The sequence below is a fragment of the Empidonax traillii genome, unplaced genomic scaffold, assembly GCF_003031625.1.
Source record: "Empidonax traillii isolate 1590-97213 ecotype Southwest subspecies unplaced genomic scaffold, ASM303162v1 scaffold647:size433247, whole genome shotgun sequence".
In the NCBI taxonomy this organism is placed as follows: Eukaryota; Metazoa; Chordata; class Aves; order Passeriformes; family Tyrannidae; genus Empidonax; species Empidonax traillii.
In genome coordinates, this window is record NW_020955840.1 from 415,899 (window position 1) to 423,917 (window position 8,019).

An 8,019-nucleotide genomic window follows, 5' to 3' on the forward strand; every position below is an offset into this window, starting at 1 on the left:
CAACACAACAAATAATGTCTAATCCACGCTGGTGGGGGGTTTTCTGAGCTTCGGATCCGGAATGGACGTTACAGATTCCAGGTTACTGATCATCTGTGTCGAGTGTGTAAAATACCTTCTCTTTGAACAGCTGCGTTTCCTGAAGAATCAGGGAATCCCAGAGTGGTTTGGCTTGGAAGGGACCCGAGAGATCATCCAGATTTCACCCAGTGAACCACTCTGCTGTAAAAGAGCAGCTATTATTACCACTTTCCTCTTTTCTTGTCTTTTCAGCGTGGACATGTGACTCTGAGCACACTCCCCAGCAGCTTTTACCCTGCCAGCATTTGGGGGGGGAGGTATTTTTACTGTTCTCAGTTCAGGACACAGTTTTTTTCTCACCACCTCCTACTCTATTTATTTCTATTTATTCTGCACTTGCGCTCCAGCTCCAAGAGGGAAAATGAGCATCCCTGGTGCTAAATCAGCCCCAAAGAGCAGCACGTGGTGTCACTTCCAGCTCCAGCCTGGTGGGGTGACTGGGAGCAGAGCCCTTATCTGCCTGTCTGATCAGCCCCAGGGGAGCAACCAGGGCCCTTCTCCCCTCACTCACCTGTTCAGACCTGCTGCTTTTTGCTCCCTGACATGGAAATGAGCATCAAGAGAAAATGCTGTTCAGGGAAGAGAGGACTCAACCCCAGAACTGATGTGGGTGCTGGGAATGGCTCAGGAAGGGATTCCCCTTCCAACCTGCTGCTGCTCCGTCGGGGGCCAAGGCTGGCAGTTCAAAGGACAACACGGAAATGTCATCCCTGAGCCAACAAAAGTACTGAAATTGGACTAGGAGGGATTTAATAATTCACAGCAGTGTCATTTCTGAAGTCAGTCGTGACTGGGAAGTCCTCTTTCCCTGGCTGTGGTTGAGCTCTTTCCCAAGGACTGCAGGAGATTTTGTCCTCTGGCCTGTGACCTCCAAAGCTTGTCCACAGGAGAGTCATCCCATTTTATGAGGGCATTTGCAGCTAGTAAACAATAAGGGATAAATAAATAATGCTTCCCTCACTCTCCACCTGATCTGGGCCCATAACTGACAGCACAGTCTCTTTTTGTCATGGAAATCCCAGAGAAGCTGGGTTTGTTCACCCTTCAAAGGATTGAGCACCGTTGGTTCGTTTTTGCACACTTCCATTTTTCTGTTCTTTTTTTTTTGGTGGTCAAAATTCGAAGGAGCAACAAGAGAAAACCCACCCTCCAAAGAAAGCCAAAGATGAGCAAAAAGAAGTAGGTGCAAAGCCTGCTGCTGCTTTGGTTTTTAGAATCCTCACCTTGGGGTTTTGCTGCTGCTGCTGAAAAAGCAGAAGGAAAAAGGAAAACGTTTATAGCCGTGTAGGAAACCTCAGGAATTATTTGCAATGCATCGCAGTGATTACAGAGGGTCGATTTTTGATTTGTAGGATGGCAGTATGAAAGCCTCACAAGTCTGGGGAACAAATGTGGGAGAGCCAGCGAGCAAAACACGACGGTTCTCTCCAAGCCCTGCTTGTTGTGACATGCTGCCTTTCTTGCAGCAAATCCTTCACTGCTATTTGCAGTCATTAAGCTAATTGTGGCAGGAGGGGAAGGGGATGGGGAGAGAACCTGAGTGCAGAGAGCTGAGGAAATTCCACAGACACTGTCCACCCCCAGATCTGACTCTCCCCTTCCATGTGGTTTTGGGATACACGTGGGATTTGAGTTGTGCTTGGAAAGCGTAACGCTTGTACCAACATCTGGAAGGATCATAATGGTTGCTGTAAGAATTATTGCGGGAGTTGGGGATGAAATTTAGTCCTTGCAGCTCCTGCAGCCCCACGGCAGCTTGCCCTGGTTATTGGAAATACTGGAATGTCCTGAATTAGGGTTAAACAGGAAGGAAAAAAGCAAATCTAACCAGGAGAACAAGCAGGCAGGATGGACACTGAGCCCTCGTGCCCAGACCAGGGCTGGGGACTGAGCTGGGTCATGAAAAACACTGAAATTTTAGTCCATGAATCAGTTTTATAATTGGGCCTCTCTTAAGGTTGAGGCAAATCATGGAGGTGAAGCCTTTCAGCTACTTCCACTGCTTGGGAATGCTTTATACCTTGGGTGCCACCATGGGAATCCCCTGATTTGCCTGTTCCAGTGGAAATCCAGAGGAAAAAACAGGAAAACTTCAGCACATAAATGACTGGGTGTTTGGAAACGCTTCTCTTTGCCATTTCTGTGGTTCCAGTGGCTTGTCTGTGACACAGATCCGTGACAGGACAACTCACAGGGACGTGTTTGCTGCTTGTACATTGATTTTAAAAAGCTTGGAAAGGAACTGCTGGAATTGTGATGTCACTCATTACTTGGTCCATTCCTTGAAGTGAGGGAGGGCTGGAGAGTTTCTCCCTGGCTCTGTTGTCCCCTGGGGCTGTTTCTGTCACAGGATGGAGCTTAACTGCTCACACTGATCCTGAGGGAGTGGAGCTGGTCCTTGGATCAGAGACACGCCGTGATGACTTGCATGGACGCTCTTCCACCCTAAGCCTGGGAAGTTTGTTGTGTGTGAGCCATGGATTGCTTGGTCTGCCCTGAAACACCAGTATCAGGACTTCAGCTTCCAGATGACTGGAGAGGTTTTGTGAGGATGTGATTTGTAAATGAGGAGTAACAAAAATGTTGGTGTGTCTTTAAGGACCTGCTGTCAGCCCACCTTAGGTTTTCTCTTCACTTCTAGTGGAAGGTGTCCCTGCCCTTGGCAGGGAGGTGGAACAGGATCTTTAAGGTCCCTTCCAGACCAATCCACTCCACGATTCCATGATCTAGACACTGTCCTCTGGTGCTCTGAACCTTGACACCATCTTACCTGCACTGAAAAATTTGAGAGAGTCCTTTGAATTCCTCGTGGGGGAACTGCAGCCTCTCGCTGGAGCAAACCAAGCCCTGCATTAAAAGAACCCAAATTAAACCTGTTGACAAAGCTCTTTTCTGGCCAAGTGCCACTTCAAACAGGCTGCAGGCTGGGGAAGGTGGGTGTTGTTTATCAGAGACACATCTCTCCCAGTTTCATAATAACCGCCTTTCAGGAAGAGGGCTAGTTAAAATAATTCCTGCTGGATCCCCTGGTGCCTTCTTGCACCCTGGGCTCTTAAAACCTGCATACTGGGAATCAAAAAATAATAAAAAAAAAAGAAAAACCCACCCCAAAAAAACCTATTCACCTAGGTCAGACAGAGCCAGGAATGGAAAACTGTCCTGGAGGTGCTTTTGGTTCCAGCAATAATAAGACCTGTCATTTGTTACACGTTAATTGCACGTTATTATCTTTTGTAGGTTAAGTCAACCAAAGGTTTCTTGTAGAGTTGGAACCAAAACTGTAATCTCTAGTTTGGTTTGCAGTGCCAGGTGGGTTTGGGGTGTTTTTGTTTTTTTTTTTTCTGGTTTTGGAATCTTGGGCCGATTCCTCGCGAACGCGTTGGCTGCCCCGTGGAAATGCCCTGCCGTGGGAGTCCCTCCCGTGGAATAATCTCAGAGCACAGCTCTGCAAACCTGGAGAAACTGAGCCTTACAGCTCCCCAGAGGACAGCTATATCATAATCCTCTTTTTCAAGGCTGCCAGAGTGAGCCAGTGATGAATCCAGGAAAGCAAAGAGGATTTCCAAGTCCTGGAGTTGTTCCCCCACCGCAGATAAACCCTGTGCTCTTACCAAACCCTCTGTAATAGAATTATGAGTTTTACAAAACTTTGCTTTATTAAAGAAACATTAGTTCTCCTGTTCTCTCCCCATCTCTGTCTCCCTGACAGTTTGTTCCTCACATCTCAAGCAATTCCCTTTTCCCAGCCTGAGGATGGGATGTGACTGTGATTTATCAACACTGGGAATCCCCAGGGCTGATCGAGTGCTCCTTGACACTGTTGATCCATCAAATCCTGAGACAAGCAAAGGCAGATACACAGAGACAGAGGGTTTGGCTGGGCTGGGACCTAATTCCTTCTTGATGGGCTTCCCAATGTTTATGCCTGAGCATTATTTGGCTGGAGATCTGTGTTGAGAGATGGAAGAGGATACCCAGGATTTCTTGCATTCAAAGCTAAAAGGGAAACTGAGCCCAGGGAAATGGGTAAAACACATTGTCCATTTTTAATTCCACTTAGGAAGATCCTGGCAAGCTCCAGGGGACTGTCTGAGTGCACCAGCCTTTCTGCAGGTTATTATATCACGTTATTCCCGAGCAACACCCCAGAAATCATCCTCCAGCCACGGCTCTCTCATCCCATATTTTGTCTGTTTCCATCTTCTACTGACTTTTACTGCCCAATAATGGAGAGGCTGAGATTGCTGGCTGCAGACAGAGTTTGAAAAGCTGAGCAGTACTTTTTCCCCATTGCCCCATGAATGTAATAGAAACCTGAAATTGCAGGATTTGCCTTGTTATCACCATTTTTTTTTTCTCTCTCTACAGACCAGTCTGGACATGCTTTTCCAGTCAGAGCTTCCACATTTGTCTGTTGATTTAATTGCTCTCAGCTAAAAAAAAAAAAAAAGGGGGGGGCAAAAAAAAACACCAACAAAAAACAATCCCAATCCTTTTAAACAGTTTCCAAGCAGGAAAACAAGATGCTGAATTGGAGTGTTCCAGGAGAGATTTTCTCTATAGAATGGAAAGGTGTAAAGAGAGTGACTGAACTCATCTTCAGGATTGTTTTTGATTTATTTGCATTTTTTCCAGGGGAATGAAGGTCAGGATTTGCTGCTGCCTTTGACTGTGCAGGTGTCTGACCTGGGCCCAGGTTCCCAAGGGATGAGAGGCTCCCAGAGGGGCTGATTCCTCTTGGCATCCCTTGTTATCACTTGTAGGGATACTTCTGCAAAAGCTTCTCTCTCCATGTCGACTTGAGAGGGACTGGGTGCAAAACTGAAACTGGATGAAGAAGTTTCAGGGAGGTAATTCCAGCAGAGATGAATTCTGGTCGATGCAGGTCAGTTCTCTCTGAGCATCTTCGTTTGAAGTGACAGGTTTTGTGATCCTGTGCAGTTAAAATAAAACCCAGTCACCATAAACCCCGTCCTTTGCCATTCCTTCTTACCTCACACGACTCTTTTTGTATTTTAAAAAGCAATTTAATTAACCCACCTGTCCCCTTATCACCCATCCTGTTTGTCCTCACCTGTTTCCCTATCTGTAGTCAATCTGGTTTTGTGTGTGTCTACTTTTATAATCATTAATCCAATTCCTTTAATTCCAGCTCAAAAAGGAACACAGTTTAACATGTTTCCCCTCATGTGTTATGTTCTGCACCTGGAGCAGTTTGGGGGTATTTTGGGGTTTGGGATGGGGGGGGGGGTGGTTTGCTTTGTCTGCATTGGAGTTTCCCTCCAGGCAGTGACAGTGTCTGATTCAAACCTTCCCCCTCCTGTAGGACAGCAAAAAGCTTGGCAAGAAGGAACAAGTGAGGTGCTTTTTCTGCTCGTGGCAGGCTGGGAACAGACCACCAACTAGAACAAAAGACATCAAACCAGCACCAGCAGCTCCAATTACACAGCACAGCCCGGGGTAGGACCCAGCACATCCACGGGGGTACAAGACACTTACAAGGGCTTGGGTGGGTTGTTGTTTTTTGTTTTTTTTTTTTTTGTTTTTTTTTTAACTCTTCCAGACTGTTTTGAAACATGAAGCAATGGGTTAAATTTAGCCCAGTCCCTGGGAAGCTCCTTCCCCAATCCTCCAGACTGGGTGTGGGACCCACCAGCCGTGTGGGTGTGCAGGTCCAGCTGCCTGGGCTGTCCCCCAGGAGAGGGGCCAGGCTGAGCAGGTGACATTCCTGCTCCCTGCCACTTGGACAGGCTCCAAACGTGCAGGAGGGGAACAGAGGGCTGGGACTGGGACAGGGGCTGGGGCAGAACCCTCCTTGTTCAGACAAGGAGCAGGAGTGGAGAACAACAACCCAATTCCGTGGCTCTTGTCACGGGCAGAACCAGCTGAACTGTCACCACAGAGAAGCTGTGGCTGCCCCATCCCTGGAAGTGTCCAAGGCTGGACAGGGCTTGGAGCAACCTGGGCTGGTGGAAGGTGTTCCTGTGTGGAAGGAGATGAGCTTTAAGGTCCCTTCCCTCCCAAACCCTTCCAAGATTCTGTGATGTGATAAAATCTGGAAGAACCAACCAGTCCCAACTGGTGAGCTACTGGTGCTCCTGCTGGAATGTTCCATCACAGGAAGATTTCCCATAAAAGGAGGAGCTGTGATTAATTGTGATAAATCCTCAGAGTTATTTGGTTGTATTTCTGTTTCACTGATCAACCAGAAATGCACACAGGACCCCCACACTGCCTGGACTTCTGGAATAATGTGTCTTAACATGGTTTTTACAATCTAGATCCATTCTCCCTCTTTTTTTTCCCAAAGCCTGGAGTTTAAAAAACGCTGCACCCAAGAGCCCAATTGGGATTAGCCTGTGAAAGTGGCCAAAAAAGCTGCATTCCAGGGAAGTCCTTCAGCCTAATCAATGTAAATAACATTTTACTGGGACATCTAGTGGGAGAATAACATAATGCAAACCAGCCCAGCCCTTATCTGTGCTGGGGCTGGCTGGGAGGCAGGAATCCTCCTGCCAGTACAATCCAGCTAGTAATGGAAAAATCCTCACTTTCAAAATAAGCCCCTCGAGGAGCAACGGAAAGAAATGCTGTGTAAATCTCCTTAATTTAATTTGGAAACTAATTCTACAAATTCTCTCATTTTTGCTGGGTTTGGAGTGGCAAAGATCAAAACCAAAGTATGAGTTTTGGGAAACCCATCGTGATTCCTTTTGCAAAATTGGAAGAAAGCTCATGAAAAAAAATATAAGGTGGAGAATGTTCCTTCTTTTTTTTTTTTTTTTCTTTTCAGCCTCAACTGAAACCTCATTTGCAGATTGAAGTGATAATGAAGTAAATAAGGGAAATGATGAAATTGTTTTGGAAACAAGAGCCTGCTTTTTGGCTCCACTTGTGCAGGATTACTAATGGGAGATGCCTGGCATGACGAGGCCTCCTTGGAGCCACCAGGAACGATGAGAAAGTGTCATTTGTATCTGGGGCCTGCCAGAGTTGTTTCCTCTCATGGTTTTATCTATTTGCACCCACAGACCAGGTGAAATGGGAGCAATTCCTCAGTGGGACATCAGCCAGTGCCCTCAGCTCGGGGACATGAACTCCAAAAGCCTTCTGAGCTCCTTGCAGGGGCTTTCAGGGACAAGGTGAAGGTAGAGCAGGAATTGCTGATGGAATTGCAGCAGGCAGAGCTGTTCTGGAAGCAGAGGGAGACCCGAGGACAGAGATCTCAGCTCGTGGATCCAGCAGCCCTCCCGCTGGCTGCGAGCTGGAGTGGTTGATCTAATAATTACTGTTTTCCAACTTGAGCTTGTGGGAGGCTGAGTCCTTCCAACTCTTTGGGATAATGAGGTGGATAAAACCCCTGAATGTTCTGTACCAGAGCCCTTTCTGACACTCTCACATGCTCCTAAGTATGTCATCAGCTGCACTCAGACTGTTAAATCCCAATACACGAGCAAAGGGCTCGGAAAGAGTGGAATTGGAAAAGAGGTGGGATCAGGCTCGCCCACAGGATTTTCTTTTGTGCCAGTGCTCACAGACGTTTCGAGTTAAAGCAAGGACCAGGCCAGGAAAAATGTGCAGATGCTTTAATTCTCTGCAGGATTTATAATATTACACGGTGAGCGTTTGCACCCTATACAATAAAACCACGTTGGCTTTACTACATATAAAAGAAAACAAAACAAAAAAAATCACAAGTTTGACAGCAATTAGGGTGAATAGACATTTATTTTATCCTTTTACTAGCAGGACCAATTGTGATTTTATGCTCTGAAAAAGCTCATTTTAAAGTTTTATGTCCAAAGTGGCCTTGCCAAATCTGGCTTAATATTGTTACATTAAATGGATGGTAAAATGTGTTCTTAAAACCCTCCATCCTGTAAAGGACCTGGAACCAGGGAACTACTGCTAATGAGAGTCAGGTCCTGAAACACAGCC